Raw genomic sequence first — 12,401 nt, 5'->3', positions numbered from 1 at the left:
CAGACCGACCTCCACCCAGGGAAAAAAAGAGAAACTGACTAATAAGTAATAAGAACAATAAAGACTTGTGGGAAAGAGGGTGTGGTGCACTAAGCACCAAAGATTGGGGGAAGGGAATCTTTCCCAGGACTGTAAATAAACAAGCCGGGCGGGCCGGAGAGGCTCTGGCGGGAGCGGGGATGCATGCCCAACAACCAGGAGCAGGAAAGCTTGTGAGAGTGGCAGAGGGAGGAAAACTCCACAGGAGAAGAGGGAAGACCCACTTCCCATGTAAGCTGTAAACAAACATGGCGGCTAGCAGGAGCAGCATCAGTGCCCAGTAATCAGGAGCAGGAGACCTTGTAAAAGTGGCTGTGGAAGGAAAACTGCACAGGATAGGGGGGAAGACCCACTTCCCACATGAACTGTAAATAAACACGCAGGCCTGACAACGCGGGTGCAGTGTCACCTTCCCCAGCATGCTTGGAAAGGGGAAAGCTTGTAGCAGAGGCTCATGCACGGGAGAACTCTGAGTAAACAAAGCCTGCGGGGCCAGGTGAGTGCTAAGCTCACCCCTGACATCTGCATAAATAACACCTCCAGCAACAGCAGGCTGACAGCAGTGGGCAGGCAAACCACAGCCGCAGATACCATAATCAGAACTGTCTCCAGACTCTTTTTTTTTTTCCTCTTTTTCTCCCTACCTTTGATGAGAGAACAACTGAATTACACCTGTATGCTGAAAAACTTACGGAAACTGTATTGCATTTAAACTTGGGACACTTGGTGGGGTTTGTGTGTGTGCGTGTGTGCGTGTGTGTGTGTGTGTGTGTGTGTGTGTGTGTAGTTTTGTTCTACTTCATGTGAACACCATCTCTAGGATTGGAGACTGAGCCACCCAAATTATTAAGACTGAAACTTCATTGCATTTGAACTTGGAGGTTTTTTGGTTTTTAAAAAAATTTTCTATTTTTCATTTTATTTTATTTTATATATATATATATATATATATATTTCTTACATTTACTTATTTTTTATTTTTATTCTTACCTTTACTTTTTTATTTTTTATTTTCAATCCTCTCTCTGTCTCTCTAATGTCTGTTCAGCTTACTGTTGATAAGTACACTAACGCTCCCTGTTTATACCTTTGAAACTTTCTTGTCTGATTCCTTGTTCTGTTTTCTCCCTCTTGTCTGTTTATTTGTTTTTCCCTTTTCTTTAACTTCTTGCTTTCCATCTCTGCTCACCCTTCCATTCTAAATATCACCATTGTTATTATTACAAGCTAGAAAATACTTAATTGCACACAGTACAGGGACAGTAAAAACACCAAAGACAATGATGAGAAGACAGAAAAAAAAGGGAACCCAGTTTCCCCACAGCAAAAAGATTAGTACAGGAACCAGAGGGGAATGAAGAAAACAGATACTCAGATCCAGACTCCAACAAAATGAAGATAAACTATGCCAAAGGACCCGATGAAGCCCACAAGAATAATTTAAAAGACATGCTACAGGTACTCAATGAGAATTTTATAGAGATGATACTGGATATGGTCAACCAAAATGTACAGGAGACATTCAAAAAATTCCAAGACAACAAAAATAGAGAATTTGAAGAAGCAAAAGAAGAAATAAAGGAAACCATACAAGCACTGTATAAACACCAAAGTGAAACAGAGAACACGATGAATAAACAGATAAATGAACTCAGGACAAAAATAGACAACATTAAAGAGGAAACCACCCAGGATATGGGAAAACTCAGAAAAAAGAACAAAACAGAACTGCAAAAAAAATCAGAAGGTGAAACCAGCAGAATAGAACAAGCAGAAGACAGAATCTCAGAACTTGATGATGATGAAATGGTAATTACAGGAAAAACTGAAGAACTATTAATTAAACAACTCAAGACCTGTGAAAAGAAAATTCAAGAACTCACCGACTCCATCAAAAGACCAAACTTGAGAATCATGGGCATCGAAGAAGGAGAAGAGGTGCAAGCAAAGGGAATGCATAATATATTTAACAAAATAATAATGGAAAATTTCCCAAATCTAGAGAAAGATATTCAAATACAGATGCAAGAGGCCTCCAGGACACCAAACAGACCAGATCAAAATAGAACTACCCAACGACATATCATCATTAAAACAACAAGTTCAGAAACTAAGGAAAGAATATTGAAGGCTATAAGAGAGAAAAAACAAATAACATACAAAGATAAAACCCATCAAAATCACACCAGACTTCTCAACAGAAACATTAAAAGCAAGAAGAGTGTGGGGTGAGATCTTCCGGGCACTGAATGAAAATAACTTCAACCCCAGGATACTCTACCCAGCAAAACTATTATTCAAAATAGATGGAGCAATAAAAGTCTTCCATGATAAGCAGAAACTAAAACAATATGTGACAACAAAGCCACCACTACAAAAGATTCTGCAAGGGATTCTGCACACAGAAAGTGAAACCCAACTTAACCATGAAAAGACAGGCAGCACCAAACCACAGGAAAAGAAAAAGCAAGACAGTAGAGAGTAACCTCAGCTTAGGTACCCACAATCAAACCTTCAAACAACTAAGACAACTAAATGACAGGAATCACCACATACCTATCAGTACTAACACTTAATGTTAACGGACTTAATTCACCCATCAAAAGGCACCGCTTGACGAAATGGATTAAAAAGGAAGATCCAACTATTTGTTGCTTACAGGAGACCCATCTTACCAACAGAAATAAGCATAGGCTAAGGATGAAAGGCTGGAAGAAGATTTACCAAGCCAATGGCCCCTGAAAACAGGCAGGAGTAGCAATACTTATCTCTGACAAAGTAGACTTCAAACCTACATTGATCAAACAAGATAAAGAAGGACATTCCATACTAATAAAAGAGGAAATAGACCAAAAGGAAATAATAACTATCAACCTGTATGCACCCAATTTCATCAAACATACCCTGAAAGACCTAAAAGCATATATTAACACCAACACAGTGATTGTGGGAGACATTAACAAGCCATTATCATCAATAGATAGGTCATCCAAACAAAAAATCAATAAAGAAATCCAAGATCTAAAATATGCAATAGATCAAATGGACCTAGTTGATGTCTACAGAACATTTCATCCAACCTCTACACAATATACATTCTTCTCAGCAGCCCATGGAACCTTCTCCAAAATAGATCATATCCTAGGACACAAAGCAAGTCTCATAAATATAAGAAAATAGAAATTATACCGTGCATACTATCTGATCACAATGCAGTAAAAGTAGAACTCAACAACAAAAGTAAAGACAAAAAACATGCAAACAGCTGGAAACTAAATAACTCATTACTTAATGAAGAATGGATCATCGATGAAATAAAAGAGGAAATTAAAAAGTTCCTGGAAGTCAATGAAAATGAAAACACAACCTACCGGAACCTATGGGACACAGCTAAGGCAGTCTTGAGAGGAAAGTTTATAGCCATGAGTGCATATATTAAAAAGATTGAAAGATCCCAAATCAATGACCTAATGATACATCTCAAACTCCTAGAAAAACAAGAACAAGCAAATCCCAAAACAAATAGAAGGAGAGAAATAATAAAAATAAGAGCTGGAATCAACAAAATAGAAACCAAAAAAACCATACAAAGAATTAATGAAACAAAAAGTTAGTTCTTTGAAAAAATAAAAAAGATTGATAGACCCCTGGCAAACCTGACTAAAATGAGGAGAGAAAAAACCCAAATCAGTAGAATCAGGAATGCAAAAGGGGAGATAACAACAAACACCATGGAAGTCCAGGAAATCATCAGAGACTGCTTTGAGAACCTATATTCAAATAAATTTGAAAATCTTAAAGAAATGGACAGATTTCTAGATACATATGATCATCCAAAACTGAACCAAGAGGAAATTAATCACCTGAATAGATCTACAACACAAAATGAAATTGAAGCAGCAATCAAGAGTCTCCCCAAAAAGAAAAGTCCAGGACCTGATGGATTCTCTGCTGAATTCTATCAGACCTTGAAAGAAGAACTGATACCAACCCTCCTTAAACTGTTCCATGAAATAGAAAGGGAAGGAAAACTGCCAAACACATTTTATGAAGCCAGTATTACACTTATCCCAAAACCAGGCAATGACACCTCCAAAAAGGAGAACTATAGGCCAATCTCCTTAGTGAACATTGATGTAAAAATCCTCAACAAAATAATAGCAAACCGAATTCAACAACACATCAAAAGGATTATTCACCACGACCAAGTAGGCTTCATCCCAGGGATGCAGGGGTGGTTCAACATACGAAAATCAATAAATGTAATAAACCACATTAACAGAAGCAAAGACAAAAACCACTTGATCATCTCAATAGATTCAGAAAAAGCCTTTGATAAGATCCAACGCCATTTCATGATAAAAGCTCTAAGAAAACTAGGAATAGAAGGAAAGTACCTCAACATTATAAAAGCTATATATGACAAACCTACAGCCAGTATTATACTTAACAGAGAAAAACTGAAACCATTCCATCTAAAATCAGGAACCAGACAAGGATGCCTACTATCTCCACTCCTATTCAACCTAGTACTGGATTTCCTAGCCAGAGCAATTAGGCAAGAAGAAGGAATAAAAGGAATACAAATAGGTAAAGAAACTGTCAAAATATCCCTATTTGCAGATGACATGATCCTATACCTTAAAGACCCAAAAAATTTACTCAGAACCTTCTAGACATCATAAATAGCTACAGCAAGGTAGCAGGATATAAAATCAACATAGAAAAATCATTAGCATTTCTATACACTAACAATGAGCAAACTGAAAAAGAATGTATGAAAACAATTCTATTTACAATAGCCTCAAAAAAATCAAATACCTAGGTGTAAACCTAACAAAAGATGTGAATGACCTCTACAAGCAAAACTATAAACTTCTGAAGAAAGAGATTGAGGAAGACTATAGAAAGTGGAGAGATCTCCCATGCTCAGGGATTGGTAGAATCAACATAGTAAAAATGTCGATAGTCCCAAAAGTAATCTACATGTTTAATGCAATTCCCATCAAAATTCCAATGACATTCATTAAAGAGATTGAAAAATCTACCATGAAATTTATGTGGAAACACAAGAGGCCACGAATAGCCAAGGCAATACTCAGTCAAAAGAACAATGCAGGAAGTATCACGATATCTGACTTCAAACTATATTACAAAGCAATAACAATAAAAACAGCATGGTACTGGCACAAAAACAGACATGAAGACCAGTGGAACAGAATAGAGGACCCAGATATGAAGCCACACAACTATAACCAACTTGTCTTTGACAAAGGAGCTAAAAGTATACGATGGAGAAATATCACCCTCTTCAACAAAAACTGCTGGGAATACTGGTTAGCAGTCTGCAAAAAACTGAAATTAGATCCATGTATATCTCCCTATACCAATATTAACTCAAAATGGATCCGGGATCTTAATATCAGACTACAAACTCTAAAGTTGATACAGGAAAGAGTAGGAAATACTCTGGAGTTAGTAGGTATAGGCAAGAAGTTTCTCAACAAAACCCCAGCAGCACAGCAACTAAGAGATAGCATAGATAAATGGGACCTCATAAAACTAAAAAGCTTCTGTTCATCAAAAGAAATTGTGTCTAAACTGAAGAGAACACCCACAGAGTGGGAGAAAATATTTGCCAGCTACACATCAGACAAAGGACTGATAACCAGAATATATAGGGAACTAAAAAACTAAATTCTCCCAAAACTAATGAACCAATAAACAAATGGCTAAGTGAACTAAACAGAACTTTCTCAAAAGAAGAAATTCAAATGGCCAGAAAAACACATGAAAAAATGCTCACCATCTCTAGCAATAAAGGAAATGCAAATTAAAACCACGCTAAGATTCCACCTCACCCCTGTTAGAATAGCCATCATCAGCAACACCACCAACAACAGGTGTTGGCGAGGATGTGGGGGAAAAAGGAACCCTCTAACACTGTTGGTGGGAATGTAGACTAGTACAACCACTCTTGAAACAAATTTGGAGGCTACTTAAAAAGCTAGACATGGATCTACCATTTGATCCAGTAATACCACTCTTGGGGATATACCCAAAAGACTGTGACACAGGTTACTCCAGAGGCACCTGCACACCCATGTTTATTGCAGCACTATTCACAATAGTCAAGTTATGGAAACAGCCAAGATGCCCCACCACTGACGAATGGATTAAGAAAATGTGGTATCTATACATGATGGAATTTTATGCAGCCATGAAGAAGAACGAAATGTTATCATTTGCTGGTAAATGGATGGAGTTGGAGAACATCATTCTGAGTGTGTTTAGCCCGGCCCAAAAGACCAAAAATCGTATGTTCTCCCTCATATGTGGACATTAGATCAAGGGCAAACACAACAATGGGATTGGACTTTGAGCACATGATAAAAGCGAGAGCACACAAGGGAGGGGTGAGGATAGGTAAGACACCTAAAAAACTAGCTAGCATTTGTTGCCCTTAACGCAGAGAAACTAAAGCAGATACCTTAAAGCAGCTGAGGCCAATAGGAAAAGAGGACCAGGAACTATAGAAAAGGTTAGATCAAAAAGAATTAACCTAGAAGGTTAATGCACAGGAAATTAATGTGAGTCAACTCCCTGTATAGCTATCGTTATCTCAACCAGCAAAAACCCTTGTTCCTTCCTATTATGGCTTATACTCTCTCTACAACAAAATTAGAAATAAGGGCAAAATAGTTTCTGCTGGGTATTGAGGGGGTGTGGGGGAGAGGGAGGGGGCGGAGTGAGTGGTAAGGGAGGGGGTGGGGGCAGGGGGGGAGAAATGACCCAAGCCTTGTATGCACATATGAATAATAAAACAATTAAAAAAAAAGAAGCTAACTGAAAATTCACAATATAGAGGGAAATGAAATAGTATAACAATAGTCAAATTTTCATTCAGCTACATGGCTGAAATATGGTAAAAACTGAAGTTGGAATGAGAAGCCAGACCTGAACTGTAGGGAGTTTGTATAACATGCTAACACCATTAGTTTTATTCTGAAGGTGAGGTTGAATCATAGGGAGTAAAGCATGGTAATGATAGACTATCGTGTGTATTTAGGAATGATTCTGGGTAGGCTAAAGAGGATGTATTGGAATGGGATGTAGGTGTAAATCTGTACATGATTAGAGAAACAGAGGTCAATTAGAAGGCTCTAGAACTAGTCCTGGAGATGTAAATCAATGCCCAAGTTTCATGTTCACAGTGGTGATTAGTTGAAACTCTGAATGTGTGAGATTTCTAAGACATTATGCAAGACAGAGAGAATTCTAGCCACTGAACTCCCAGAAGAAGTGTAGTTTAAAAGGACTTGGAAAATAACACAAAGAATCTGTACTTGGATATGTAGGAAGACCCATTAGGGAAAGCAAGATGATAGAAAGTCTGAAGAGTAACATTCCCCTTGCACAAATACCTAGGAAACCCTGAACAGAATTTGGTTTCCAAAAGACTCTGTAGAGCAAGAACTGGTGCAAGCCTAGGTCACTTGACTCTGTTGTCATGTTTTGCTACCGAGGCCCTGGTACCTCTGATCTCTGTCTCTAGATTCATAGTCTCTGGATGCTTTTAGGGACCCTGGAGAATTAACAGATAAGTTTATGCTAAAAGAAGTTCAGTCTCTCCCCACCCTGCAAATGATATTGTCACAAAGTCTACAGTCACAGACTTCTTTCCTCAGTCTGTTCTACCCCTGGGGTTGCAGACTAACCATCTATTAATGAGCAGTCACTGGCTGTGACCTCATTAAAAAGTTGTTAATGAGACACTCTGCTGCTGAGGGAGCACAGTGATTGAGGCTCCCAGTAGCCTATGCTGGGGCCTGGAGGGAAACTTAGGTGCATAGACAGGATAAGATCTGGGACAGTGCTAATGATCCAAGCATCAGAGCCACACCTTCTTATGAACTCATCTTGGCAAGGGGTCACTTTTGATGCACAAGTCCCTCTGGTCTGCAGGTCTGCAGGAATGGCTTCTGTGCAGAGTAGCAGTGATTTTCCTTTGAGCTGTAAGCTCTGCTTAATGCCTACACTGCTGACCTATTTTGATAGAGGGCTTCAATTTCTGAGATTAAGAAGTTGCATTTAATTCTTCGCTATTACAAAAGTCTTTTGACTGGTCTCTATCTCACAGGTTGTGACCCCTTGCCACCCATTTTCTACACAACTTCAAAAGCAATATTCTAAAATATAGATCTGATTGTTTCTTTGTACTGAAAGCCTTAAATTGATTTATGTAGTTCACAAAATAGTGTTCAAATACCTCAGCACAGAAGTCCTTTCAAGGTTTGTTTCCTAGATATTTATCATTCTTATCTTACTCCAGTTTTCTCTCCCATGACATAATTTGTATTATTGCTACTGTCATCACAAACACCACCAACAGTGCTGTTAACATCATCCAAATGGCTAACATTTCTTTAGAAATTACAATGTGCCTAACATGGACCTTCAGTGATTTACATATATAACTCATTTAGTCTTCTCAACCAAGCTATGTGGTAGGTACTATGATTGTCCTCATTTTACAGAAGAAACTGAGGCGCAAGAAATCCTAGCTGACATTCCCAATGTTGCAAAACATTTAAATGATAGGATCAGGGTTAAACCTAGTTGTTTTAGATTCAGAGTTCACATTTTTATCCAGATATTGGAGAATACAGTCTATGGGCCAAATATAACTCTCCACCATGAACTTCTCTTGTCCATGGATTAACAGATTCAATATAGATCAAATGGTCAGATTATTAAAGTGAGCTCAAACTACCAATGACATTCTTCACAGAAATAGAAAAAAAAATCCTAAAATTTATGTGGAAGCAGAAAAGACATTTAATAGCCAAAGCAATCCTGAGCAAAAAGAGATATGCTGGAGTTATTATAATATCTTGCTTCAAGTTATACTACAGAACCATAGTAACAAAATATGCATGGTATTGGCACAACACACACACACACACACACACACACACACACACACACACACACACACACACAGACCCATGGAATAGAAGAGAGGACCCAGAAATAACCCCACACAACTATAGTTGTCTGATTCTCAAAAAAGGTGTAAAAAACATACATTGGAGAAAAGACAGTCTCTTTAACAAATGGTGCTGGGAAAAGTGAACATCCACATACAGAAGACTGAAATTAGATTCCTCTTTCTCACCTTGTACAAGAATCAACTCAAAATAGTTCCAAGACCTTAATTTAAGACATGAAACTTTTAACTACTAGAGGAAATTTTGGACTACTATGGGAAATACTTTAAGATATACTCATAGTCAAGGACTTTCTGAATAGGATTATAATAGTTCAAGAAGTAAGAAGAAAAGTTAATGAAAGGGGTTATATCAAATCAAAAAGTTTCTGCACAGCAATGGAAACAACTACCAAGTGAAGTGACAGTGTAGAGGATGGGAGAAAATCTTTGGCAACTATTCATCCAAAGGAGGATCAATACAGAATTTACAAATAACTTAAAATGTTAACAAAAAAGAACACTAATTCGGTGACTGCAAGGGCAAATGAACTGAAGAGAGATTTTTTCAAAAGAAGAGGTAAAAATGGCCAATAATTATGTGAAACAATGTTCAGCATCTTTATCCAACAAATCAAAACATTGAGATTCCATCTCACTCCAGTCAGAATGATTACCATCAAGAATCCAAGGAATAAATGCTGTTAAGGATGTAGAAAAAAAAAAGAACTCTTTCACACTGTTCATGGGAATGTAAAGTAGTACAGCTACTATGGTAATCAGTGTAGAGTTTCCTGAAAAAATCTAAAAGTGGAAAACTGTATGATCCAGCTATACTGCTCCTTGGTATATACCTGAAGGAATCAAAGTCAGCATACAATAGAGGCATCTGAATATCTACTTTAATTGGGCAACAATGACTTTGGAAATAATCTTTAAATGCAGACTTGCTATTGGTTCTGATGAATTCAACCAAAAATTATGAGGCAAAGTCAAACTGAAAAGTTTATTCTGTGACAAGATCAATTCGATGACATCTAATTACTTAAATAGTAAGCTGTTTTATCACTTCCATACTATCATAAGGTAAGCTAGGAAGGGAAATCTCCAGTTTTTACACAAATTTGCAGCAAATAGATAGTTGGACCTTAGATTAGAATTTCAGCAGTGTTTTTGAGACTTTCATGCAGCAGCAAAGGGGGATTCTGTATTTCAAAAAAATTTAACTAAAGAAGCATCCACTGCTGCTCATTCATTTTCAATAGACGATTCAGTGGATGCTTCTCATTTTCAATTCATTTAAAAATTTCTATTCTTCCTGTTACATGAAGAATTGTAATAAATCAGCATGAAGACATATTACACTTATATATAAAGGGAATAAAAACAAACACAATGACTTTAAGCAAGAAGAGAAGGTAATGTATGGAAAATTAAAACTTCAGTTGATGACAATTTTTTACCCATCGGATTGGCAAATATCAAAGGATTTAACAAGAAAATTTTTTGAAAAGGGTATAGGAAATGATACATAGCAGTGACTCATTGGAAAATAAATTAGTACACCTCTGTAGGGCAATATATCTCCAATGTTTTAACATTGGTGTAATGTATGAATAAGGCAAGTGCATATGGTTGTCCCACATTCATATAAAATCATTCTAGAGATCATACATAGGGCAATAACATTAAAAAATGACAGAAAACACAGAGTGGTGGGAAGCATGAATGAGACTATATTGGCACTTGACATAGGTATCTATGTAGAAAATTCTGGAGATTCTACAAAAGAAAATTTCTAGAACTTAGCAATTTCTAGAGTTTAGCAAGGCCACAAGGTGCAAGGCTAAAATACCAAATGTATTGTATTTTTATGTACAGTTGGCTTTGTGTTTCTGTGCATTCTGAATCCATGAATTCAAACAAAAGCAGATGGAAAACACTCAGGAAAAAGTTGTATTTGTACTGAGCAAGTTCGGACTACTCTTCTGTTTGTCACCATTCCCAAACAATGTAGTATAGCAACAATTTGCACAGCATTTGCATTATATGAGGATTTTTTCCTTGTGGTACTGGGGATGGATCCCATTGCCTTGTGCATTCCAGGCAAACACTCAACCACTGACCTACATTCCCAGTCTATGTTAGGTATTTAAAATAATCTAGAGATCAATGTAAATTGGTGACTCATGTATGTTATATGCACGGGACTTGTGCATCATCAGATTTTGGTATTCATGGTGGGGGGATTGAAACCAACCCTCTAATCCTGATCTGAGGATCAATGGTAATTAGCTCCATATGCACTTGAAATAAAAGAAAAGGTGTCTGGCTGTTGTTGCATGTTGTTTCCTACTAATGTCACTTTGGGCTAGTTTATTCTTAGTCTTGTTCACATCTTATAAACTTTCTGTTTTTCTCTCTACATGTTCTACTGATAATTGCAAATGAGCTTAGAAATTTTCCTATTATACTTAAGGTTTTATCTGATTTTCATTTCAGTTCTATCCCTTTGTTCACTAGATTCTGAAGTACTTATATATATATATATATAGTATATATATAGTAGTTCATCCCTGGAAATACTCATAAATGCAGTGATTGTCATATAGAAAGAATAAATGTGCAAGAAAAATGAACAAACTCAGACAATTTCATAGATTTGGTCCATAAATTATGTGTGAAATTTCCTCAATAAAAATATAAACTACAAAAATGCTCATCACATTACTATTTATATTTGGTTCTCTATTAGAACAATTTGATTATAGAAAATCATGACATTTAAATCAGTTGATATAATTTATGTATTAAATGTCGCATTTACTATTTTTACCCATTATGATAGGATGAAAATAATTTATGATTAGTATTAAGAACTCTATATTCCTTTCCCATTTTAACTGCTACAATTCTATGTGGAAGTTACCATGATTATTTCTAGTTTTAGATAAGAAACTAGTTGTCTTGTGGGTGTCCAATCTTGCAGCCCTAGATATGATAATAAGTGATAAAAATGATATAAAATATACTTAGAGCATAGCTGCAACATTCAGAATTATTAAAAGTACAATGAAATGTGATCATTTGTTTTTGAGGTAATGATAATTTGGTGATTCTTTTCTTCTTTGTACTTTCCAGTTTTGTCCAAATTGGAATGAGAGCCATTGCTGACTATGTAATCACAATATTGTCATTATATAATTATATCAGAGACATCATCTAGAATAAATTTGCAAGGATGTCCTCTATAATTAGCCTTGATAAGTGGTTAGGAAATTTCTTACCTTAATTATTTTGTGATAAAACTATATATTTAATTTTTTTCTTTTATTATTCATATGTGCATACAAGGCTTGGTTCATTTCTCCCC

Source organism: Castor canadensis, chromosome 1 (genome assembly GCF_047511655.1).
Source record: "Castor canadensis chromosome 1, mCasCan1.hap1v2, whole genome shotgun sequence".
NCBI lineage: Eukaryota > Metazoa > Chordata > Mammalia > Rodentia > Castoridae > Castor > Castor canadensis.
This window is presented reverse-complemented; position numbering follows the sequence as displayed.